General features: G+C 43.9%; 1 protein-coding gene across 1 annotated transcript in view; it reads left to right on the forward strand.

Moving 5' to 3' along the window:
- The window catches only part of JAZF1 (JAZF zinc finger 1), a 313,629-nt gene that overhangs the window by 831 nt on the left and 286,064 nt on the right, over nt 1-26,734 (forward strand). The gene's annotated exons all lie outside the window — the stretch shown is intronic.

A 26,734-nucleotide genomic window follows, 5' to 3' on the forward strand; every position in this document is an offset into this window, starting at 1 on the left:
CGGCGGCTGCAGGGGCGAGGTCTGCGTGCGCCTGGTGCCGTGCCCGGGGTCGGCAGACGCCGTGCGACTCCGGCAGCCGGGGGAGAAGGCACCCCCCGGTGCAGCGCGGGCGGGGATTCTGCTGCTGCCATTTGCTGCTGAGCCGAGGCCAGGCCTCGGAGCGGCTCCCGCCGGGGTTCTGGGGCTGGCGCTGCGCCTGTCTGGTCATCACCTGTGGGGTCGCTCGCTCGCTCCCCTCCCCCCCCCCTCCGTGCACCGTGTTGCTCAGACAAGCGCTTTCAACAAGTCCCCTGCCCTGGATGCCACGCTCCCGAATTCGCCGTGAAGATCCGCCCTGCGCTCGCTCCGAGGGGAGTGGGGGCAGGGATTATGCCCAGTGCATTATGCAGCAGGGGGTGGGGTGATGACTCGTCACTCTGTTGCCTTCGGGAGGCTGCCCCTGGCTTTGCATCTCCACGCAGCAAGTTTGCAGTAATGGGCAGGTATGAATGGGTGAGGGCTGCCCCGGGAATCGACATGCTATGCAAAGCCAAAAGTTAACATGAATAAAAAGTTTTTTTTAAAAAAAAAATTCTTCCTGTTAACACGTGAGCAGATGAGAAAATATGAGGCCTACATTCTATAGATGCTAAACTCTGTTTTTGAAAAAAGCGTAAGAAAAATCCAGCAAGTCGGCTGTGGGTTTTTTTTGAGAATCCCTGTGTGGAATCAAAATGCAGGACAATGTAGCACTTTAAAGACTAACAAGATGGTTTATTAGATGATGAGCTTTCGTGGGCCAGACCCACTTCCTCAGATCTTACATTCCCTGTGTGGAATGTAAGAGTTAATACTTGAATAGGGGGAAAAAGTGGGTAAGTGGTGAGAGACACCAGCTTTCACGCTTATTCAGAGTTTGAAAGTTTCTTTGTCACCAATAGCAGTTGGTCAAAAGATTTTACCTCACCCACCGTATTTGCTAGTATGTTGAAACTGACACAGCTACATGTTATAGTGACTTTTAGGCTACCCTTCTGTGTAACTGCTTTGTTGAATTTTATTAACAGAATATAAATTAAGCTGTCAAATATAATTTTCTTCAAAGTAGAAATTTGACAGATTAGTGACTAGTGATTCATTTTGATGTGATAAGAGTACTATATTATAAAGAAGGTGTAAATAACTACATTTGCTATCATTCAGTAAATATATAAATGAGCCTTATGCCATTATACAGTGATGAAACATACATGCTGTTCCATTTTATGACTTCTTTAATAGGCAGGCCAAACATTTGAACAAATAATTGAAATTGTTATGAAGTAATAAACTTTTAAAAATTAGATTAAACTGCATTAAGAAAGTGTTAAATGCAATTTAAATCACAGAACAGGAAATTCCAAAGTATGGTTCCCATAACCATACATTTTTGCATATGTGATAAAATAATGTACAAACAGCAATTCTCTTTTAGGTTTAGCATACCACATCTCAAACTAAAAAAATACCTAGTGTACTCTTATTATAATCTCAATCTATGTTGTTATAATGGATTCTCATTTTGGAACTATACTATAATGCAGTAATTTTAATCTTTGTCTATAGTGTGTAAGCCATGTTACACGAGGAAAAAGTTTTGGGTCATCACAATAAGACATAGGTAAAGCGAAGATTGTCATGATTGCCCTAACCCATTTGAATTTGTTTGCATCCTCCCAGATTGGGAAGCCATGCTATAAACCAGGCCTGGGCAAAATACCTTCTGTGGGATGGATCCAGCCTGCAAAACCACCGGATCCAGCCTGTGGATGCAGCAGGGAGCCTTAGGCAGACTCCCTTTTTGCCCTGCCCCCAAAACAGCTGAGAAAAGTAGCTGCTTCATCTGTGAGCCCAGTGGAGGCAGGAGCAGTCCTTAACATGCTGCATGCACATCTAGCATAATCCCATTGGCCAATTTCTGGCCAATGGGAGCTGCCTTTTTGAAGAACAGGCAGCCCAAAGCACCACTTTCCACCCCCTCCCCTCAGGCTCATATTGACCAACTCATGTGGCCCCTGCAGCCTGTGCGGGGGCAGGGCAGGCAGGGAACCTGCCTGAGAAATGTCCTGGACTGCTGGCTGGGATTCACCCATGTAAGTCTCCCTGCCAGAGCCTGCCTCTGGCGCTCTAGTCCCTCCCTTTCTCCAACCCTCTCCCTTCCCACTCCTTCCTCTCTACCCTACATAAACCAAATCCTCTGTCTTGCTCCTGAACCCATATCCCACTCAGACCCTGTACCCATGCCCCTGCCCTAGGTCACGACCCAAACCCCTGCACCCCCTCCTGTACCCCAGTTCCCTGCTCCAGGTCACAACCCAAACTCTTGCACCCCAGTCCAATGCCCCAGGTCAGAACTGTCTCCTTCACCCAAACTCCCTCCCAGACCCCACTTACTCCCTGCAGCCAAATCCCTTACCCCAAGCTCCCTTCTGCACCCAACTTCCATCCCAGACCCTGCACTTCCTCCATTAACATCATGGATGAGTACAGCCCTTGATCACTTTCCAAAATCTTGGAGTAAAAAATTATTGCCCTCCCCTGCTATAATCCAAGCCACACATCATTTTTGGGCCTGCAGACCACAATAAGAGAACCACTGATGTACAAGTGTACAGAATTATTTCATATGCATGAAGGGAACGGCTGAGTTACATTAGGAATCTATATATTTAATTTGTTAATATTTGTACACTTAAAATTAATGTTACTTTGATATATATTTATATGTAATGCTTTTATTTTCTAAAAGAAAATTGCAGTGGATCACATATTAGATATCCATTTATACATTAATATGAGCATGTGATATGACACTGCTTTGACTACATTTATTTGAAGGTTCTTCTGTATGGGATTACACAAGCAAATAACAGTACGCAAGTTTGTGGAAAATGGCATATAGTGCTTGTGATTTTCAAACATCTTTAATGGTTTTCTACAAATGTGCGCATTTTTTTTTCCTGTATGTAAGCCAGCGAATCACTGCATGGGCTCAGAAGTCTGTCCATGCTGAGTTTGGTGTGGAATTGGATCTTAAGTGGATTTCTAGTTTTATATTTTAAAAATACATCCTATCAGAGGTGAGCCAGTAAAATCAACTGGAAACATTTTAACTTGGTGAAGAATTCTGAGCTAAATTCAAGCTCAGTGTAAGATTCTGCAACTTCATTGAAGTCAGGGCTTAGTTTGATTTTGTTATTCCCTCAAGTGTATATAGATGCAATGCATAGTAAAGTCATTGAGAGTTACAACTGTTAAACTGAGTCACAATTCTTCTATCACACTAAGACTTTATAAGCTCTTCCACATGAGCAAGACCCCATTACATTCATGGAGCTGCTTGGGAAAAATCCTAACAAAACTTTCAGAACTTCCTAAAACTTTTCCATTTTATCATGAGAAAGTTCAGCTGAAAGGGAAATTTTTGAAAGGTGAAAATGGGGAGCCTATGAAAACTGTGTTCACATTGTGTGCTGTGAGCACAATACTGTAATATTCTCTGAGTGATTTTTGTCATGTTGATATAAAACCAGGAAGGGATTCATTTTGGACATATAGAGAACATGGTAATATTTTTTTTAAGACTAAATGATGATTTTGAAGACTTCTTTGTACTTTTCTGTAAAAATAAAAACAATAGAAATAGATTTGATTGTGGTGTTAGTTTAAAAAAACTGTCTTGGACAATAGTTATGCAAACAGTTAAGGTTTATTGTTAGTTTACAGTTGGTCCTGCAATCTGCTTTGTGTGGACGGATCCTTACAACATGGAATCCCATTGCTTTGCCCAAATGAATCAGATTGCAACATTGGGGTCTTTAAACATAACACGTGATTCTGACAGTTTCTGTTTTCAGAGTTAGAATGAATCTTGACTATTAACAAAATATGATTGATTTGAATTTATTAATTTGCACTGTATGTAAAAGAGGGAAAAGGACAAAATAAGTATTTTAATTCTTCAATGCTACTTAAGGGTCAGTTTTTCCCACCAATATTCATAGAGTAAGGTGCAATATACTGTGATTAAGAACAGCTTTTATATACAGGCAGTCCCTGGGTTACGTACAAGATAGGGACTGTAGGTTTGTTCTTAAGTTGAATCTGTATGTAAGTCGGAACTGGCATCCAGATTCAGCCGCTGCTGAAACTGATCAGTTTCAACAGCGGCTGAATCTGGACACCAGTTCCGACTTACATACAGATTCAACTTAAGAACCCCAGGCGTCCCCAAGTCAGCTGCTGCTGAAACTGATCAGCAGCTGATTCCAGGAAGCCCGGGGCAGAGCAACTCTGCCTCGGGCTTCCTGTTGTCAGCCGCTGGTCAGTTTCAGCAGCGGCTGACTTGGGGACGCCTGGGGCAGAGCAGCTGGGGTGCTGCCGGGTTGGTCCAGTAGCGCCAAGGAGCGGTGCTGCGGGACCAACCGGCAGCGCCCCACCTGCTCTACCACAGGCCCTGGGCTTTGCTCCACGACTCCCTGGTCTGCTGGGGGGGGCACTAGCTGATCTGGAAGCGCCGTGGGTCCGGCCCTGGGTCCTCCGCCGCTTTGCTCAACGTCTCCCTGGTCTGCAGACCAGGGAGATGCTGAGCAAAGCGGCGGAGGACCCGGGGCCGGACTCGCGACCCTTCCAGATCAGCGCCGTGGGTCCGGCCCGGGTCCTCCGCTGCTTTGCTCCCCGTCTCCCTGGTCTGCTGGCTTCCCTAGCAGACCAGGGAGACGGGGAGCAGCTTTTCTCGCCCCGGAGGAGGCGGGCGGCGGGACCAGGTGTCCCGCCGCTCCAGTCCTCCGGGGCAAGAAAATCCCCGTTCGTAACTGCGGATCCGACATAAGTCGGATCCACGTAACTCGGGGACTGCCTGTATAAACTGGCCTGTATGTTTTGGCACCAAAATTCCCCAGTAACATTTTTTTACCTTCAAGTGTCAGTGGATGACGTTTTTGAGAGATTCTGTAGTTGTTTTACTTAGAAATACAAAATTCCTCCATGTGACAAATGTGACAAACTTGATATCTATCAATGGACTTCTGTAGAGCCTTAATGTTCACTTTATGTATTAGATACAACCTATACCAAGCATTGCCATCTCTTTATGTGGTTGGCAGGTGAAGAATAATTAAACTCACATTTGGTGCCACAGACTCATCCCAATATATACCAAATCTGCAATCTAATATTTAAGAATCTATGGTGGAACCTTCTGGCTTGGTTAGGCTTTGTCAAAAATAGTTCTCAGGCCTACCAAAGGGACCCCATGCACTCCTTGTTGTAAAGGAACCAAATTCTGTGGGAACAACCCCTCCATTGCACAGCATTAACTTATTCTGTTGCCATAACAGATAACCCTCATTCCCATTTTCTGCCTCCATTTTCTGCCTACAGTTCCTAGATAGAGATGATGTAAAATTCATCAGATTCTTTTCTATGATAATTATTTTGAGAGAGCTTGCCATTACCCAGTAGGCTTTAGCTTTCATGACATTGTCCAGACTCCGAGCCTCTTTGCCCAGGAAGCATAGATGATGGAAAGTGCAGGCAACGGAGGGTTGCAGCCTGGTTTGTGGGAGAATCTTCTTGTCTCTTGGGGTTTGGCTTCAATGCAGGCAACCCAGCTCACTAATCTACATGTTTGACTTTTCTGTACACTAACTAGATGCTTAATTTCAGCTGTTATTCCTTGATCTGTGGAATGACACAGAGCAAGGACTGTAATCCAATGAACTCCCCTTTTTGGGTGTGCAGGGGAATGAAGAGCAGCTACAGGCGGGTCCCAGCAGGGCAGGAAGACAAAGAATAAAATGTGCAGGGCTTGGCTTGAGCACAAAGGCAGACTCCACAGGAAACATGGCTGGTATTGTGGTCTTATAAATTGTATTAGCTTTGCGGAAGGTAGGAATATGTGGTAAAGGAACAGATACATTACTGTATGCAGCCTTTCCTTTTGCAGAGCAGTCCTTAAATTCATTTTGATTTTCTGATGCAGATTTAAACTTCATTTTATGGTTTCTCTCAGCAGTTGCTGAAGACCATCGAGCAAGCCCCATTACTGGCATTCTGTGATTTGATTCTTCATCCTTCTACCTCTTACTAGCATTTTTCTGTAGTTCAACTCCAGCCTGAAGAGCAGGACTCACTAGCTCCCGAAAGGTTTATACTGCAAGCATCGTGGTCTTGTGGTGCTGAAACAGTTTCAGTTAGAATAATTGATCTTCTTTATTAAAACAGTTTTCTTGCCTTCATGACTTGTAGTGACCAGAGTTCAGTATTTCTCAAGTGTGCATATCAGGTTGGTGCTGATATCGTACTATGTGATCAATTGATTTACCTTTGTGCATGCATGGTTCAACTGCACTGTTTTCCTCCCTCCATACCTAGCAGGTGTGTAGGTAACAAATGTGAATCAAATGGAATCGGGGTGGATTAGAGTTACATAATGGTCTTAGCGAATAACTGCTCTGAAGAGACAAGGAAAAGTGGGAGAATGGTGAAAATGAAGACTGGGTCATTTTTATCATTTAGGACGGGGTTGGCAAAAGGGCCTCCACGGGCCTGATCCAGCCCACTAAGCGGGTTAATCCGGCCCATGGAGGCCCTGCCACTCCCCCACCCAGAGATCAATTAGAGCCTTGAAGTATGGGGGAGTGCACAAAGCTTCCTCCACCCTGCCAGGAGCACCTGGGCAGGAGGAGACTTTGCGTGCTTCCCTGTCCCCAAACCCTGATCGGCCTGGTGGCAGAAGGGGAGCGCATGAAGTCTCCTTCCACTGTCAGGGGCATGGGTGCCTATGGGGAACCTTGGGGAGGGGGAGCAAAGGCACTACCCCAACCCCAGACCAGTCCTGGTCTGTGGATGGGGAAGCAGGGAAGTATCCTACCCTTCCCCTCCCTCCCCTGCTTCGGTACAGCCTGGGGCTACTTCAAAAATTTCTGAAGTGGCCTGTGGCAAAAAACTATTGCCTACCCCCAGCTTTGAGGAGTGTGTGACTTAGTATTTAATTGAAATTCTGAAGCATGAAAAGGGAATCTTTCAGTCTTTACTGAACACACACACACAAGGCAATTTACAGTAACCAATTCAGTATAACTTGTTCTAAAAAATTGATGCTCACGAGGAGTAACGGTAGTTCGGACTAGGAAGCCTAGTCCGAACTACCTAGTCCGTGCCGCGTGTACAGAGTCCGCACTAGCGGACATTTAAAAATGGCGGCGCACAGCTTTATGCAAATGAAGCCCGGGAAATTCAAATCCCGGGCTTCATTTGCAACTCCGGTTGCCTACATTACCTCCCTAGTTCGAACTAGGGTGGTAGTGTAGACATACCCATAGATACTAATGGAGCTGTTTTATTATAAGATTCAATGACTTGACTTGATTATTGGTGCTATAATGAAGTATTATATTGTGAGTATCATTGATGAGATGCGGTATGGGTAAGGCACAAAATATTTTGAATGGTGTAGTAGTTCATCTATATATTTTATAGAGAAAAACAGATTTTTTTTCTTTTGAGGATTTATGTATTTAAGGCCTGACCAACCTCTTTTAGAGTCAATAAGAAACTTTCAATGGATGAGAAGGAGTAGGTCCCTATTGAGGTAGGAAGGAATATTGTATTACAATCTGTATTGACTATGAAAATAAGTCTGGAGGTTAGAGAAGGGAATGCTTAGTGTCACATTCAGTTTCACTCAAAGGCTTCATGCTACACTGCATTTGCATAGTACAGGCAGTCCCCGGGTTACGTACAAGATAGGGACTGTAGGTTTGTTCTTAAGTTGAATTTGTATGTAAGTCAGAACTGGTACATATTCTGGGGGGACGGGGAGCTGGAGTTAGGTGGAAAAGACCCTGATTCTCATACAACTTCCTTATTCTAAGAAAAACACATACTGTTTTGATATGAAGGTTTTTTTGGTTGATATTTTAATTAAACATTGATCATAAGTTTCAGTGTTTCATGCTATATCCAAATCTTCCTTTTGGGGTACCTGAAAGATCCCAGTTATTCATTTAATAGTCAGAATCTTTGTTTTTTATAACTAAAAAAAGTTTATTCAATGCATATTACTGTTCCAAATAGAATTTGCTACAGATGGTTCAGTGAAATGGGTATTAAGTGTAATCAATAGTCATTGGAGAGCACAGTGAAATATTGATACAATCAAAGCTGTTGTATTCTGCTGAGTAGAAAATGGAAATCCCTTCCTGTGAAATGTGTGTGTGAATTTATCCACAGGATTAATTTTAAAGAAAAATTCTGTGTTGAGAACAGGAGTTTAGCCACAGGTGGGTCCTCATTGTCCACTCACCCACTTTGCAACCTGACGCATCCCCTCGGGACTTACCCTGCTCCGCTCCAGCCAGGGTGTGGGGTTGGGGCTTATCCCCTCTTCCCTTCTGTCCTGCTCCTCCCCATTCTTGCCCACCCACACCACTGGGTAATTTTTCAGCTTCACCTCTGCCAGGCTGGAAGGGACTTGTTAATTTCACGTGATACTAACAAGATACTTGCAGCTCTAGTGCTGTTGCTCCCAAGGTGGGGACTGTAACACCATGGGTCTCACTGCCTGCTGCTCCTGCTGTTTCCTAGGAAATTAATTTTTCCGCTCTGGAGTGCCCCCTTTTGGCTGGTGTCTTGTTCCCCCCAGCAGACCCGCGTCCTCCGTGGCGAGAAAAGCCGCTCCGCGTCTCCCTGGTCTGCTGGGGAGGGGCGCTAGCTCCGCGTCTCCATGGCCTGCTGGGGAGAAGCGCCCCCCGCACCGCTGGAGGCGGCGACAGTGGGGGAGGCACCCCACACTAGCTGCACCCCTCTCCGCCCCCCGTTTGTAACTAGGGGTCCGACGTAAGTCGGATTGATGTAACCCGGGGACTGCCTGTACATATTTAGTAGATAATCTTCAAAATTTTTGCAATACTGTGTTTCTCCTCCCTGGTAAAAACAGAAAAGATCATGCCTACTATGTGAAAATACTGTTACAGGTAAGATGTGATTCATATGAGAAATAATAAAAAGATGATCAGATGGCTGCCAGTAAGATTTTTTTTTCATCTTAATCTTTTCTTCGTACTTTGTGAAATATAAAAAGATCAATAGAATACGTACATATTAAGAACAATTCTGGAGAAGCTGATACGGACCTAATGGTGAAAGTCTTGTCAGAGGTATCTAAGATCAGTTGGTCTGTCTGTCTTTTATTTACTGATTGTCTAAGTTTCCCTCATACAGTTGATCCAACTCTTCCTCAACTCTGTAATCAGGTTTTAATTTGTCCTCCCTGTATACATGTATACACTAAAAAGCCAAGCAAGTTCTCAGAACTATTTTGTGTTACAATGTAGTGCAGTTTTTATGGAAAACAAGTGTGTGCATTGGAGTGTACCACTTTATTTTACATAGTCTTGAAAAGGTTTGTGTTTGCCTGTTAAGATACTCTTGTTAAATAAAGTGCTATGTTTCTACAAACATTAGAATCTTACTTTTTTGTGTGATTGTCTTTGGTTTTCTTGTATTATGTAAGCTATGTATTTGAGAGAGTATGTCTGTCTGTTCAACAACTCCTACGCAGTAAGAGTTAGGACCACCAAATTTGGAATATAGCTTCCTCGTATCATAATTTAAAGCAAAGTAAGGGTTTGGTTGTTCCATAAAAATGGGATGTGCCTGGAATGGGATTGCTTTGTCAGGGAGTGAGGGGAAAGTGCACAGTTTGCTGCATTCCTCACTCTGGCTGGGGAGTGTAGGGGGAAGATAAACTTGAACCTGCCCCAGCCTGGGCGCATGCACCCCTCCCCTGGCTATGCCAGCTGGAGCTGCAGTATCCATGGAGAGGTGCTTCTCACCTGGCCCCACACTGCTGCAGTGAGAGAGGGCTGGGGTTGCCCTCTCTTCACAGGGCAGCCTGTATATTCAATCTCACATCTCCCCCAACCCCACCCCAGAGTAATGATTCAAATTAAGAATATACATTTTCATTTTATTTTCCAAAAAACAAAATTTAAGTTAAGGACGTAAACAATGCCTGGTAAATCTTCTAGTGTTTAGTATGTACAGTTAGATCATATGAGAGATCACAATCTGAGTAAACATCTTTCATATGAATTTTGAAGTACATTGTATTGTTTACTTTATTTACTAATAGACCCTATGGAAACTAAAGGATACACCCTGTAAACCAGCCATATAAAATGCATCGTTGATTCTAAATGGAAGGTCTCTGATCTTACACTTTCTAATTTATTTTAGCTTTTTGAGAACTCAAGCTTTTTCTGTTGTACAGTAAAATGGAAAAATAATTGTTCTGATCATTACACATAGTTTAAGGTCTTTGATATCAATTCTTTTAAGAGAATGTACCCAGAATTCCCAGCATGCCACAATTATCATGGTCCTTTTATTTCCTGCACAATGGAAGTAGAAATCTTGACTTAAGGCCATGCAGATGGTGCCCTAATGCTTGGTAGCTGATCATACTAAAATGCACAATTATGACCATTTTAATGTGGTGCTTCACTAGAACCAATATGATTATTTTTGATGTAGTATATTGTTACCTGGGCTGACTTGAATTTAGAAGTTGATTATTCCATTTAATATTCTCTTTCTCTCATGATATGACAATTGAGGAAGAGCTAGAATTGCTGCTTTGCTGAGTAGAATCGAAAGAATGAGAGAAAGTATTATATATTTATTCAGAAAATTACAGAGAACTCATCACCTTCCTCTCTGGGCATATTATAGAAATGGAAGCAAGCCTCACTTGTAAATCAGAAAAAACAATCTTGGAAACATAAAGTACTATATTGCATATGTATTTGATATCAGTGTGAGCACCTAGGGTATGTCTACACTACCCCCCTAGTTCGAACTGGGGGGGTAATGTAGTCATACGGAGTTGCAAATGAAGCCCGGGATTTGAATTTCCCGGGCTTCATTTGCATAAAGCCGGCCGGCGCCATTTTTAAATGCTGGCTAGGTCGGACCCCGTGCCGCGCAGCTACACGTGTTCCATGAGGCGTACAGTTAGTTCGGATAGGAAGCCTAATCCGAACTAGCTAGTCTGTGCCGCGTGTAGCCGCGCGGCACGGGGTCCGACCTAGCCGGCATTTAAAAATGGCGCCGGCTTTATATAAATGAAGCCTGGGAAATTCAAACCCCAGGCTTCATTTGTAACTCCGTATGACTACATTACCCCCCCTAGTTTGAACGAGGGGAGAATGTAGACATACCCCTAGGCTATGTCTAGACTGCAAGCCTCTTTCGAAAGAGCCTCTTTCGAAAGAGAGCGTCTAGACTGCACATTGAACTTTCGAAAAAGCGGCTTGCTTTTTCGAAAGAAAGCATCCAGTGAGTCTGGATGCTCTCTTCCAAAGAAGCCCTATTTACATTCAAGAACGCCTTCTTTCGAAAGAGGAACTTTCGAAAGAAGGCGTTCTTCCTCGTAAATTGAGGTTTACCGCCATCGAAAGAAAAGCTGCGTTCTTTCGATTTAATTTCGAAAGAACGCGGCTGCAGTCTAGACGCAGGTGAGGTTTTTTCGAAAAAAGGCTACTTTTTTTGAAAAAACCCCTGAGTCTGGACACAGCCCTAGAGATTAACCTTACTCCATACTGTGACAGATTAAATACTTTGTGGCACCAGCAAAAAAAGGGATTTTGTTTCCTGTGACCGGTAGTTTTATTACAGCCTTTCTCTCTGATATAATCTTTGTCTTGCCTTTCAATGATGCATCTTCCAGGGGTCTGCCTTTTGAAAGACCCTTTGGAAGCGCGTTTAGCTCATGGTGTAGAACTCATGTACATCTAGTTACTTTTGCTAGCTACGGAGTGTATATTAGTGAAGGTTGACATGCATATGAAAGCAAATGCAAAGTATTGACTTTAATCCTTAAAGATCTTCTACAGTTTAAGTATGAGCTACTGTAGAAATTGCCTTCCCCCCTATGTGTTTACATGGAACAGAGGATAACAAGGCAGAATTATAAAAAATAGCTGTCAAGACCCAAAAGAACATGGGAGAATCTAGAGAAGAACTCCCTGATCTGGTGGCAAGCTAGCTGTTATAAAGCCTGATACATGCAGGGGAGTAAAAGCAGGTGGTATGGTGGCAGGTGCCACAGAAAGGGTAAGAGAGGATCTGCAGCATGCTTCTCTCTGCTTTCAAACCCATTGGTATTTATGCATCCAAAAACAGGCCTCTGGGTTAGGCAAAATGGAGGTGATAACCAGCCAGTTGCCCAGTAGGAAAATGCTCCACTCAGCTCTTTGGAGGGGACAGTTATAGGGTGTCAGAAGAGACTATGGCTGCACAGGCTTCCAGCGAGGATGGTAGAAGGCCAGGAGCTGCATACTTTCCTTGCAGGGGGAAGGCCTAGGGTTCTATAGTCTTTCTCAAACTGGGGTACATAAGGGAACTCCAGGGGATCTGTGGGCTCTGCTAATCAACTACTTCCCTTCCCCAAGGCAATCTCTCCACCTACCCTGGTTCTGCATGGCTCCAGAAGCAGCTGCCAGGTCCCTGTGGCCCTTAGGTGTATGGGGTTCTCAACCAATGAGAGATGTGGAACCAGCACTTGGACAGGCAAGCATATAGCCTCCCTGCCTCTCATGCACCTGAGTGCCAGAGGGTCCTGGAGACTCCTTCCAGAGCCATGCAGAACCAGGCGTATGTGCCTGCCTGTCTGAGTGCTGTCTCTGCATCTCCCATTGGTTGGGAACCCCATGGGCCTAGGGGCTGCAGGGACCTGGCAGCTGCTTCCTGGGAATTACAATAAGCACTGCTGGGACCCCACACTCTGAAATGCCTCCCAACCCCAGCCAGAGTCCCCTCCCACACTCAAACTCCCTTGTGGTGCCCGAACCTCTCCAACTCACTGTCCCAGCCTGCCCCCCCTCCCTCATCCCAACCTCTTCCTGAGCCCAGTGAAAGTGAGTGAGTGTGTGAGAGGGACAGAGGGAGAAAGGGGGAGAGCCAGAGGGAGAAAGGAGGGAGCCAATGGGAATGCGGTCTTGGAGAATGGTGCTTCTAGCGACCTTGGGAATACTTGTGAATGTTGACATTTCTCTAGCTCTCAGAAGATGCACTAGTTAATTCTGAGCTACTTCAGTGCTAAAATAGGTGGGTAGCACAGGCATTGCAGCTATATCAGTTTCTCCTAGTGCTTTGTCTATGTTCAACATCCACTCTAGATAGGAGGGCTCCTTTTGGGGGCCACCATCTATAACAGGTATGGAAATACCAGCCCAAGGGCTAGATCTTGTTTGCCGTGGTTAGCCCTGGCAGGCTGGCACCTCTTCAGATATGGGCAATTGCAGCTCCCATTGGTCACTGATTGCCGTTCCTTGCCAATGGGAGCTGCAGGAAGTGGTGTCCCAGTTTGTGCGGCTTCCTGCAGCTCCCATTGGCCAGGAACAGCAATCCACAGCCAACAGGAGCTGTAACTACCTATACCTGAGGAGAAGCAGGTAAATACAGTGGTGGCAGCTTTCCAGGAACTAATCCTGGCGAACTGCCGTCCTTGTATTGCCCACCCCGACATTGTCATTTTACCTGTATGCACCACTCTGCCGACACTTAAGACAACTATTATGGACACCACTTCATGAGCCTTCATTTCTGTGATTTGTTCTTGTGCATACTGTTCCCCATTTCTGGATTTGAAAATCTGCTTCTTACAGAAAAGTCTCCATGTTATTTTGCTTCTAACTATATCAAGGTGAACAAGCAGGGCTTTCTTTGCTCTATGGTCTGAAGCTATGAGTAGTCTCCTTTGAACTCTATATCCTGGACAAGGTCAAGGTGTCATAGTGTCTGACTGAATCTGGTGTCTTTCACACAGCCAGGACAAAACTTAAAAACATGGAAATGCTGCCTAATGAAGTATGAGTCAATAATTGGATGCCCAGATTGGAAAGGCAGACCTGTCATTTCTATAATGAGTTTGAGCATGTTTTCAGTCCCAAAACATTGCTCAAATCTGAGATTATGGTGAGCAACATGGACACACTTTTGTGAAGAGTCTGGGAGGAAGAAGTTGCAGAAGCATGACAAGGGTAGGGATAAGTAGTGCACAACCTGCAACTGAAAGCTGTTTGTGATTCACAAGCACAAGACTGAGACTTGACGTCATTCATAGGAAAGATCATTACACCTATGATGACTTTATTATTGTGTATTTGGGCAGGGCACATGATCTGACGGAAAGCAGATGATCTAAGGATCAATATATATAACTACCATTAATGATGGAAATACATCCCCATACTCCATGCAGCAAACAAGGGTATGGAATTCCACCTGACAGCAGTGCCTTTTCTCAGTGAACAGTCTTGGTTCCTCATCCATCACTGTCATTGATGTGTATCAGTGTCTCTTCCAGGTTATTTCCTAAAGCCCTACCTTCGTGGTCATTGTGCATCCATAGAATCTCTTTGTGGGTGCTAAGATACCAATTGTGATTTGTGGCATCTCTGCCTTTGACATCAATTTGGCATTAGGCTGCTACCATGTTTTTCTTATTGTGTTTGTAGAAGTGAGGGCAGATATTAAGGAGCGCATAAGCTGAATGCCATTGTTGCTGAAAACAAAAATGTGACCTGAAAAAATTCTTGCCAATTCAAAAGAAAAATCTGTTTTTCTGTAAGCTGCTCACCAGGCTGACCCCTGGTGTCTGTTCTTTCCTAGACTATTCATGGTTGCTTTCAGTATTACATTTCTTAAAAGTGTTGAAATATATGATTAACACTTCATTTGAATAAATACATATTTCACAACAGTACATATTTCATAATAACTCCAACAATCTAAGATCTGTAGTTATTTATATTTCCTTATGAAATTATTCCTGGAAAAAATAGCTAGTGAGCTTGCCTGTGAATAAAGCATTCCTTAAACCCAATTGCTTGCTTGTTCGTTCTCTTTTTAAAATTCCCTGCAATAATCAATGGCTCCAGTTTGTGGTGGACTGACTTTCAGATATCAGTTGAGAAAGCTAAGTGATTGTCTTAATGTGAAAAATGTGTTTGGGATGGTTAGCTTCTCTCGGGTTTATATGCATGCATTCTTATATCATCATATTGACTTGTTGGATTCTTAATTGATTTTTTGCCTCTAAGTTGACATTACATGATGAATTTTCATACCATGCTGAGTTATAAATCACATTGTTAAATTCTAAACCAACCATTGCTCTGCTGAGTTGTGCACATTTCAAATGTTGCATTTAAAAAAGTGATATAGTAAAAATGAATGTTAGCTGATTGATTAATGATCTGCAGAAATGTTGGAGTCAGTAGCTAGATTTTCTCTAAATGTGAACCTGCAAGTATGTTGTTAAAAATTCCAACCCTTTCATAGGTATCATTCCTGATTGTAATGCATTTACATTGATTCAAGGAAAGTGGTGCTTGCATTGCTAATGGATACTCTTTATCCAGCTTGCCCCTTCTCAGCAAGTACCTTGTTACAGAATTATGATCAGTTTCTTCACGGAAACACTGCAGAAATGGAAGAGGGGTGACACTCTGCACCCTCTTTTCTTTTCCTACCACAGTGATACTCAGACTGGGGCTGGCAAGCTGCAAGTAGTTCTTTAACAGTCTCCTGCAGCACGTTACATCACATGATATTAAAACACCCTGTGATTGGTTAGTAATGAAATCAAGATATTTTTATTTTTACTATGTTGTTAGCCAATTATAGTTGAAATAAGTCCATTTGCTGTGAGAATTATGCACATACAGACGCTAAATATTTTCCTGGCATACTATTTAAACAGGAATAGATGGTACTGTAGTAAATGAAGCAATGAATTCACACTGCAATAGCTCTTAACAGTAACGATCACTAATTTGGCTCCTGTACATCTGAGGTTTGAGTGGCACAGGGTTGGTCATAGCTTCCACTTTAAAGGCCCCATAATGAGAAGAGCTGAGCTCCATCAACTCCTAGCACAAGAGTGGGGACCACACACATGTGAGAAGCAAAAAACAAAAGAACAAAACAAAACTCTCACTGACATGGTCCCCGCTGACTGAGAAGGCGAAAGACACTGCCCGCATTCCTTGCACACCAGTGCTTAGGGACCCCGGGCTAGTCGATTTTATGTGCTCCAGCCTTGTGGCGGGGGAGTGGTCAGGGGACTGCAGTGCCAGCATGGGCTCCCCAATGCTGGGGTTGAGGGGGAAGCCTTGAGCCTTGAGGATTGGATCCAGCCTTTTGGCCTCGTAGAATCCTGCTTAGTCTACACTTGCAATTGAGTGATACAACATTTGTAGTTCACAAATGCTTAACCTGTCTCATTTCGCCCCTCCCCCCCCATGCAACAGATCTGCAATGGCAAGTGCCAGTATAAATGCTTTGTCTATTGGAGTACGATCCTACAAAAAAGCAAAAGCTGCTTGTGGAGGCTAAAATTATTTTGTTAGCAAAAGTGCCGACAAACAGCATTTACGCGTGCTGACTTTTAGGGACAGAACTATGTCAACATAGCCTTGTAGCGTTGACACTTTCTCAGTGGAAGTGAGGGAATTCAAATGGGCCTCTAGCAAATCTTCTGAACAAGGTTTTTGCTGATATTTGTGCACACACGCTGCTGTTAATAAATTATAGGCCTGTTAGTATTTGTTTATAATTCCATTTTGAGTCTGGCTAATTACTTGCCAGAAATTTGAGTATACAGATGTATGGAAAATGTTATTCAATGTAGGCTTTTTCTACACTAGGGATGATCTTAACAGGTGATGCTTACTTGTTCCAGTTAACCAGCGGGGGCTGGAACAGCTCCCTGCTTGCTGCAGGCGGGGGCTACTCTGAGTGGCTGGAGCAGTTCCTATTTGTGACGCGCCTGGGCCCACCATGGGCAAGGGAGCTGCTCTAGCTCCGTGAGGCCTGTTGCAAGTAGGGGCTGTTCTGATCACCTGGAGCAGCCCCTGCCCATGGTGGGCCCAGGCGCGTCACAAACGGACTTCTCCAGCCACTCAGAGTAGCTCCCGCCTGCAGCAGAGCCCCATGTCCCTTTTAACCGATTAACCAGTTAAATGGGATTTTACTTCCCTAGATGACACTTGAAAGTTTAAAGGACAGCCGTGGTAGTGCTTTGATACAGTGGTGTGGTCATGGCAGCAGGTAAGCCATCTCCACAAGGGGAGTAGCTAACTTCACTGTGAGTGCAGGTCCCAGCACTGTAGCCTGGTTTACATTGGCGCTTTACAGCACTATAACTTGGTGTGTGTGTTTTCACACTCCGAGACAGAACATTGTAATGCAGTAACGTGGCAGTGTAGACTTAGCCTTAGACGGTATAAAAATGTAAAAGTTTATCTAACCATTTCATTCCATTGGACTTGGTATATAGTCGAATGTAATTTAGAAGGGTCATTTTTTGTTGTAGTATAAATATGCTTATGAAAAATAGTTCATACATCTCTTACTGTGCGTATATATAACTTACAAATAAAAATGTGGGTTTTTTAATTAAAATTAATTAATGTCTCTTTCAGGAGCCTGATAAATACTCAAGATAGGAGGTGAAAACTGAATGCAGGTGGTTAGAAAGGGCCCATGTGTAATTTGGTCTAAACATATTGATGCAAAAGGCAGGTTTTTTCTGTATACAGGAACAAATGCTTGCAGGACTGAAGGGCTACGTGTACACTGGCATGATTTTCTGGAAATGCTTTTAACGGAAAAGTGTTCCGTTAAAAGCATTTTCAGAAACGCGCGTCTAGATTGGCAGGATGCTTTTCCGCAAAAGCACTTTTTGCGGAAAAGCGTCCGTGGCCAATCTAGACGCGGTTTTCTGCAAAAAAGCCCCGATCGCCATTTTCGCCATCAGGGCTTTTTTGTGGAAAACAGTACTGTGCTGTCTATACTGGCCCTTTTGCGCAGAAGTCTTTCGGAAAAAGACTTTTGCCCGAACGGGAGCAGCATTGAATTTCCGGAAAAGCACTGACGATCTCATGTAAGATCGTCAGTGCTTTTCCGGAAATACTAACGTCACCTGTCTACACTGGCCAAGTTTTTCCGCAAAAGCAGATGATTTTGCGGAAAAACTTGCCAGTCTAGACACAGCCAACCAATAGGGAGATTGAGTTTTATTGTTTAAAATGGCTTATCTCATCTGTAATTGGCAAAGGATGACTACATAACATACACACATGGGATTAAAACCAAAATGATTTTTTCTTTTCTTAATTCATTGTGCTGAGGACATAAAAAAGCTTGTGTTTGTTCCATCTTTCATTTTGCTACCACTGCCCTTAGGATCTCTGCATTGCTCTCAAAGTTAGAAATCATAATCCTCCTTTTCCTAAGGTTCCCCCCCCACCACCACATCATTTATTTGGTGTAAATCTGCTTATTAGTCCATGGCCACAAACAGGCATAGAACAGGTAGTGAATGGGTAACCATTTAACCAGTTAACTAGTAATCATCACCCATAACCCGTTAACTGGTTCTTGGGAGCAGAGCCCCACCCACAGCCCGCTGCAGGCAGAGGGCTGCTCCAGCCCTGTGGGGGTTGGATGCATGGGGGGGGGACTGGTAGTAGGCGTTCACCCCCCATGTGCATGGGGCTACCTTGGAACAGAAGCTAAAATTGGGTGGGGGAGGAGGAGAGGGGTGCTAGCAGCAGCTTAGCATGCAGGGAGATGAGCAGGATCCTGCTTAAGTAGTTAACTGATTAACCGGGATTTTACATCCCTACGTAGAACTCAGATCCCCCGATCAAAAAAAAAAGAAAGAAAAAAAGCCCATATCTATCACTTGAACTAAAGGAAAATCTCAAGTTAGCTGTTTGTCCTTTGGCATTCAACTGAGTGTACGTCTACACTAGCCCCCTAGTTCAAACTAGAGAGGCTAATGAGGGTGACCAAAATTGCAAACGAAGCACAGGATTTAAATATCCTGCGCTTCATTAGCATATTCTTCCCCGGGTGGTCGCCATTTTGGAAACTGACTAGCCCGAAATAACTGCCCATGTCTACATGCGGCAATCAAACGGGAGTTCGAAGTAAACCCCTAATGCAAATTAGCTGTTACTCCTCGTGGAATGAGGTTTAACAGCTAATTTGAGTTAAGGGGTTTACTTCAAACGCCCGTTTGACTGCCGCATGTAGACGTGGGCAGTTATTCCGGGCTAGTCAGTTTCCAAAATGATGACCGCCCAGGAATATGCTAATGATGCGTGGGATATTTAAATCCCATGCTTCATTTGCGATTTCAGTCTCCCTCAATAGCATCCCTAGTTTGAACTAGGGGGCTAGTGTAGACGTACCCTGAGTTATTCTGATACCCTCTGGCAGAGGGCACTGATATGCAGATGCATAGAGTAGACTACATATCTATCTTGGTCTTTCTCTGAACAAAAAGTAAAAATTCATATTCATGGAGGTGTGGGCTGAAGGAAGGATTTTTCTTTAAACCTTCATTGACTTCCTATAAATCTCTGAATCTAATTAAAATTGCCTGCTTGATTTTTCAGAAATCTGCATAACTCTCTCCACCATATGTTTTAACTACAGTAAACTTCCAATAATCCAGCACCTTTAGGACCCAAGGGGTGCCAGATTATCAAATATGCCAGACTATAGAAAAGGGGGGCTATGAGGGGTCTGGGGTGGAGTGGGGGGGATAAAGCCTTTTTTGAAAGATCCTGTAAACCTCGTTTTATAAGGGATAAGGAATCTTTCAAAAAAGGCTTTAGTGTTTGAAAGATCCGTGTCTAGACTGCCATTTTCTTTTTTTTTTAAAAAGCTCTATTTTGGGAAAAAAAGTGGCAGCCATGTTTATGATAATGAAGTGTGGGATATTTAAATCCCTGCTTCATTAGCAATTTCGATGTGCCTAATCTACATCTCTCTTTTGACAGAGAGGTATAGTCTAGACACACCCTAAGAGAAAACATTACTAGGGAGTTCACTTTGGGGTACTAGGGGACACACCCTTATTGTCGACATGTATCTTTCCCTGCTATTGGAATTCCTCCCCAAGTTAAACACTGAATTCCATCCCAAAACCATTGTTTCCCCATTCTTGATTCTCCCAAGTCAAGAAATCACCCTATTGGATGAGAGAGGTTTTTAGAATTACATAGGCAAAACTACATAGGCAGAACTATCAGAATTCAGGAAATGAAAACAGTTATTTGAATGTGTCCAATAATAGTAAAACAGCACCATGTAGAGAAATTAGCCCATGACCCAACAGTATTCTTGCCAGAAAGCTCTTGTATACACATAGGCTGCCACTTTTTTCTGGCTCGGGGTTTTGCCGGAGAAAAGCGCCAGTCTAGACGGGATCTTGCGGAAAATAAGCCCTTTTCTGCAAGATCCCTTATTCCTACTTTCAGGAATAAGGGATCTTGCGGAAAAGGGCTTATTTTCTGCAAGATCCCGTCTAGACTGGCGCTTTTCTCCGGCAAAACCCCGAGCCGGAAAAAAGCAGCAGCCATGTTCATGCAAATGCCGTGGGGGATATTTAAATCCCCCACGGCATTTGCAATTTCGAAGTGTCTCATTAGCATCCCCTCTCCCCCCCCCCCCCCCCCCCGATGCTCAATATTTCTTGTTTCCCTATGTAGCTCTGCAAGTTCTGAAACAGTAGGGAAGGTGTGAGAGCCTGGGGTTTAGCAGTGCGGGCAAAGGGAGTCTTACAATTATTTTGACTCACTTCTTGGTAGCTGGTACTATAGTAATAGCTCTCCTGACTATTCTGTGTGGTGTGAAACAGAGTATATAATGAGTAATTTTCCCTTTTTTTCTTCTTAGAATACAGAATAATAGTTTCCTTGTGCATACTTTTAAATATATTTTTTTCATTCATTATGAAGTAATTTTTTTTAAAATGGCTTTCATGGTCAAGTGCTATGACACCAGTATTTGTTCACAGGTTGTTTCTATTCACTGAACAGCTATATAGAACAAAATCCTACCATCCTTAGTTAAGAGAAGCTTCTAACGATGTAAAGGATGGCGGGTTTTGGCCCACACTGCTATCTGTAGTCACATCATGATGCTATACAATATTCTGTGTAGTTTATTCAGTTACGATTGATTTGTGCCTCTCCACATAACTGAGTGATTGATTTACGCCAACATAATGTATCTCAAATAAGCCAGTGTGTTGGTTTTGGCCAAAGTGATGATTGATTATTTGATTTATGTGTGTATATATATAATCAACTAGTGATTTTGGATGCCTCAATTTTTGGATGGCCAACCTGAGACACTTCTCAGGGATGTGATTCTTGGGACCAATTCTCTGAAAATCAGGCTCTTTGTAGCAACTGATCACTTCCTAAACCTGCCCTGTATGTTTGGCCTAAACAAAGCTGGCCCGCTATTGTACGCAAAAGCATGTATAGGCAGGAATAACAGATTTGTTGTTCTGAGTGTCACTATTCCAGCTTAACCACTTGGGCTAAGACCTAGTATGTTGCTTTATCCGTTTTTCCAGAAGTTATTTATACCAGTATCTCAAAGCTCAAGGTGTCCTCCCCGCAGCCTCCATGCTGTATGAAATTGTTTTATTTATACAAATATGCATAACTCGAAGATACTGTGGGCAAAATGCGTCATGTAACACATCAGTCTTAATGACACAATCTTCTGGATTTGCATATCTTATTTTGGCGTATGTATCACTCGTGTATGTAAAGTTAGAAATATGGAGTATGGATTTTTTTTTTGTTTTTAAATGTGCAAATGAAAGCCATCAAAGGTATCTTTACTGCTATGGCAACCTTAATGACTGGGTGATCATAGGTGATCGATTTAATGGCCTGTAAACAGCCTTGCTTTGTCTCAAGTCTAAGCAGTGGTTGGTCTTGGAAAGACATGTGACCATGCCAATTTGTACTGTAATACTAGTTTAGCCAGGTCATTTTCCAAGGGGGTTGGGGGTGGGGTGGAGAACAAAGGATTCCTGCCCAAAAGGAAGTCTTGACCTGGAAGGCTATCCCTCTCTTTGTCTTTAATAGCCTGACACACCCAAAAGGATAGCCAGGGACCCAAGTCAGAGTAAAAGATCTTCTCTGACTTGAAGGTCTGCCTGAAATAAGAACAGTTTTAGGGTAAGTTTACAATAAGCTTTAGTGCGGCAGTTCCCAACCACCCATCTGCAGACAGGCGATGGGCTGCAGTGCTCTGCCAGCCCACACCCTCAGCTGTTTGAGCCCCACCTGATGGGGACCTCTGTTCCCTGTAGGGTGCGTGCACTAAAAATTCTCCTCCTGCCCTTCCATGGTGATTGGTGCTGTGGACTGCCCCATATGCCGCGCGGCTGGAGCTGGGCAGCTTCACCACGGCCCTGGTTCCAGCTCCGGTGGAAGCCACACGGCCCGGTCAATGGGCAGCGACCCGGTCAATGGGCAGCTGCCCTGTGTCCTTCCTGTTGTGGGCAGTGTTTTGGGACAAGGGAGCGGAGCCGTTGCATGCGCCTGCCCCTGTTGCTTGTGCCGCAGATGCTGCCGATCCTGTGCGTGTGTCAGAGGCTGGGCTGTTGCCAGGCCTGTCCCGAGAAGAGAGTGGAATTGAAAAACTTTAACTAATTTTCATGTCAGAATCTCTCCCTATGATCCGTTCCAGAGAGAGGGCAAGAGGATAAGGAGATAATCTCTAAAGGCACGTCTAGACAGAGGCACTATTTTGGGATGCGACCAGTATCCCGAAATAGCATTTACCGCGTCTTAACAGCATGCCCATTGAAATAACAGACTTGCTATTCCAACGTTCCAGTAAACCTCATTCCACAAGGATTAAGGGACTTGTTGGAATAGCAGTCTATTTCAAAATTTGGCACAGTCTACACAATCTCGAAATAAACTCAAAAGCAGCTATGCAATTTGTGTAGCTTATTTCGAGCTAGCGCTGCTGTCAGGGCTGGATTAAGACATGGGCTAGCCGGGCTGCTGCCTGGGGTGCCAACCTATGGGGGGGGCCATCAGGTGCTATGCTCCCAGCTCCCGGATTGTGGGCTGTAGCTGCTCTCAGTGGCCACCTTGCAGCGGCCACACAGGGCAGGGGCCATGTTAACCCCCACAGTGCCGGCCAGCAGTGCCCTTTCCCCTGCGGCTGCGGGGCCCAACATGGCCAGGCCAGGCTTGGCCCGCCCCGGGCTGTGCGCCAGCAGTGGTAGCCAGGCTGGGCCAGGCCGGGCCCGTGCATCCTGCCGCCGCCAGCTCCGCGTGCCCTCTCCCACGCGCTGGTGCGGGAGTGGGGCCGTGCATGCGCCCTCCCCAACCCGGGGCGCAATTCAACTGTCTGCCCAGGGCACCCGAATGGCTCGGTCCGGCCTTGGCTGCTGTGTAGAGGCACCCTTATTGTATTAGTTTTCTGTTGGTAGGAGAGACAAGACCTGAAGCCTCTCTCCAACTGCAGTTGGTCCAATAACATAATCTCACCCATCCTGTCTGTAGTAGCCCTGTTGGTCCAGGATATAACAACACAGCAAATGTGGTGAGTTTGGGTATGTCTACATTTGATTCCTCCTTCAAGGGAGGAATGCAAATGTAGACATCCAAAATTGCAAATGAAGCGCTTCATTTGCAAATATCCCGTGCTTCATTTGCATAATCGCAGACTGCCGCTCTTCCGCAATAGTGCTATTTTGGGACATCAAACTCGGCCCCCGCAGGGTTATTTTGAGAGTAATCCTTGAGCATAATCCTTGAGAGTAATCCCGTCCCTCAGAGTAATCCTTATTCCTCAAAAAATTGCACTAGGAGGATGGTGATGCACTGGAATGGGTTACCTAGGGAGGTGGTGGAATCTCCATCCCTAGAGGTGCTTAAGTCCCGGCTTGACAAAGCCCTGGCTGGGATGATTTAGTTGGGGTTGGTCCTGCTTTGAGCATAGGGTTGCCAGGTGTCCGATTTTGAACCGGACAGTCAGTATAAGAGCTTCCTGTTTGGGAAACAAATTGAGAAAATATAACTGTCCGGTGTTTTCTAGATAAGATGTAATGTAGATTGTGATGTAATGTCAGGTATTTTTTGTTGAAACCATCTGGCAATTCTTTTGAGCAGGGGGTTGGACTTGATGATCTCCTGAGGTTTCCTCCAACCCTCTGATTCTGTGATTGAAATGTGGTGCCTAGAACTGGACACAATACTCCAACTGAGGCCTAATCAGCGCAGAGTAAAGAGGAAGAATGATTTCTCCTGCCTGGCTCATAATACTCCTGTTAATGCATCCCAGAATCATGTTTGCTTTTTTGGCAACAGTGTCACACTGTTGGCGCTTGTTTAACTTATGGTCCACTATGACCCCTAAATCCCTTTCAGCAGTATTCCTTCCTAGACCGTTGCTTCCCATTCTGTATGTGTGAAACTGATCGTTCATTCTGAAGTGGAGTAAACTGCATTTGTTCTTATTAAACTTCATCCTCTTTACCTCAGACCATTTCTCTAGTTTGTATTACGTGATAGTTAAGTAATGTAGTTTGGAGAAAGTAGAGTAGCCATATTCCATTTTCAGGGAAAGTTCCACATTTGCAGAGGTAAGTTGCTACACTATGGAAAGCATCCAATAATGATGAGATGACCATCTTTTCAGAAGGACTCAATTATTTAGTCACTGGCTTAAGGTCATATGGATGTTTTGGCAGTTGTCTTGATTGGAATAGGACAGGGAAAAATCTACATATAAACCTGTACCTCTGCCAACAAATAGAGGAGTAATGAAATGGGAGTCCAGATGTGCATTTGTTAGTTGTCGTTGAATGCTTGGGTAAGCTCAGAGATTGATGTCATGTAAGAACCTACATAGTGCAGTAGCTTATATCCTTCTGCTATTTGTTTAGGGCTTGAACTCAAGGACTGATTACAGATGCTTCCTAAATGGGTGAGTGCCCATATTTTCCTGCCATTGTGCAGGCTTCCAGTACTGGTGCACTTCACTCCCTCTTTTTCTCTGCTTATTATAGTCTAGTCTCCTGTGGGCTGTAATATTTCGTTCTCATTTCAGTGGTTGGGTTCTGAGTTTTGGTGGTGTAGTTGGCTTGTGATAGACAGGAGGTCAGACTAGAGTACAGTCTAGTCTAGTGATCCTTTGTGGCCTTAAACTCTCTGACTCTTGTCTTTTCTTTGGGGGCTGGCCCTGAGAATCTGCGTGCAGTGGTTGAATTTATCGGTTTTTGTATTGAGGTAGTGCCTTCAGAAACAGCCTTCTGATGAATTACTTCAACTTTGGATACCTCTACTTTATTGCCTTTTTGGTCTGTTGATTTAATTGGACGTGATTAGTAAAAGCAATAATTCTAGCTTAGTAAACTTTTATATGGTGTCTGCTACAGCTAGCCAATAAATTTTAACCTTCTGGAATCTGATTTGACTTCATGTTCCTTTTCACAGCTTTTATCTTCTGCTCCTAGATACCTGAGATTTACAGATCAGCTGTTTGTCGGCGCAGCGTGGCAGCCATGTAAATTTAAATGAAGCGGCAATTATTTAAATCGCTGCTTCATTTTACTATGTCTGGTAGCCTAATCTACATGCCTCTGGCGACAGAGACATGTAGTCTAGACGTACCCTTAGAGGCAGAATATCTTTTGAACCTGACATTGCCTTCACTTCAGCAGGAATCTGGATAGGAAGATGTCAAATAAGGTAAAAGAAAACAAACCAATTAAAGCAAAACCACCTCTTTTTGAGCAGCACACACTCTCTCATTTGCACCTTGCTCAAATGTAGTGTGCAGCTGGTGTAAAGATGTATTCCAGGTGGCTGCAGAGAAGAATTGTTTTGGCATTGAAATGGAAAATACTGCTATTTTTGCTCCCGATGTGCTGAAAAGATCTTCCATATACAATACTTGATGAAAAGAAAAGAAATGGTTATTGAGTCATTTCTCAGCATAAAAAAATACTTCAATGTTAAGCAGAAACCCGGTGTTGGTATAGTGATAGGATATAATCAAACTGATACTGGAGTGTGGTGATGAATGTTAATGTTTGGCATTATCTTGTGTCAACAGCTGTCGTATAACATAGGATTGCCTAGCTCTGTTTAACACTGAAGAAGATTATTAGGTGGAGAGAAAATCGACCAAGTGCAAAAAACCTGCACAAGTATTTTGCACAAGTTGGGCACAGGGATGCATCTTTGTGGGAGTGGGGGGATGTGAGCAGAGTGAACTCTTTATTCTCTACATGAGCCAAGGAGGGTTTTGCATCTATCTAGAGTATATCTTTATTAACTGGCTGTGAGAGGTCTATTGGTTTGTGTTTTTTATAGATCTGTTGACCCCCGGATTCTTGCACAGAAGTAGAGAGGGACAATCACCATAGCTGGAACATTGTCCATAAAAATACTATACTATAGGAGGCTGCTCCGTTCTCTCTCCACATATTACCTCCATTTTTTTCTTCATTCCCTCCCCAAAGCCTGGTTTAATTGAGCTTTTTGAGGAAAAGCGAATATGGGCATCAGGGTTGACATTGTTCAGTAACAACAAATGAAAGCAAATGTTGATTAGTAGTAACAATTCACTTCTGGTAGGGATCTTAGCAGTAGCATAATTTCTTCTCCCACCAAATTGTTAGGTTTCTTTCTGTACTGTATAAATCTTGCCACTGAGGCTTTGGCAGCTGTGTCTGCTCAATTGGTTAGAAAGGAGAACATTTTAAACTGTCAAAATACGTGGGCAGGTGAGGTGAACCATAAATATTTACACCAGCTGCCAAATGTTTAGCTTCCACACTTTCTGTTGTGTCTATGAGCTT

This window comes from Pelodiscus sinensis, chromosome 2, assembly GCF_049634645.1.
Source record: "Pelodiscus sinensis isolate JC-2024 chromosome 2, ASM4963464v1, whole genome shotgun sequence".
NCBI classification, from domain to species: domain Eukaryota; kingdom Metazoa; phylum Chordata; order Testudines; family Trionychidae; genus Pelodiscus; species Pelodiscus sinensis.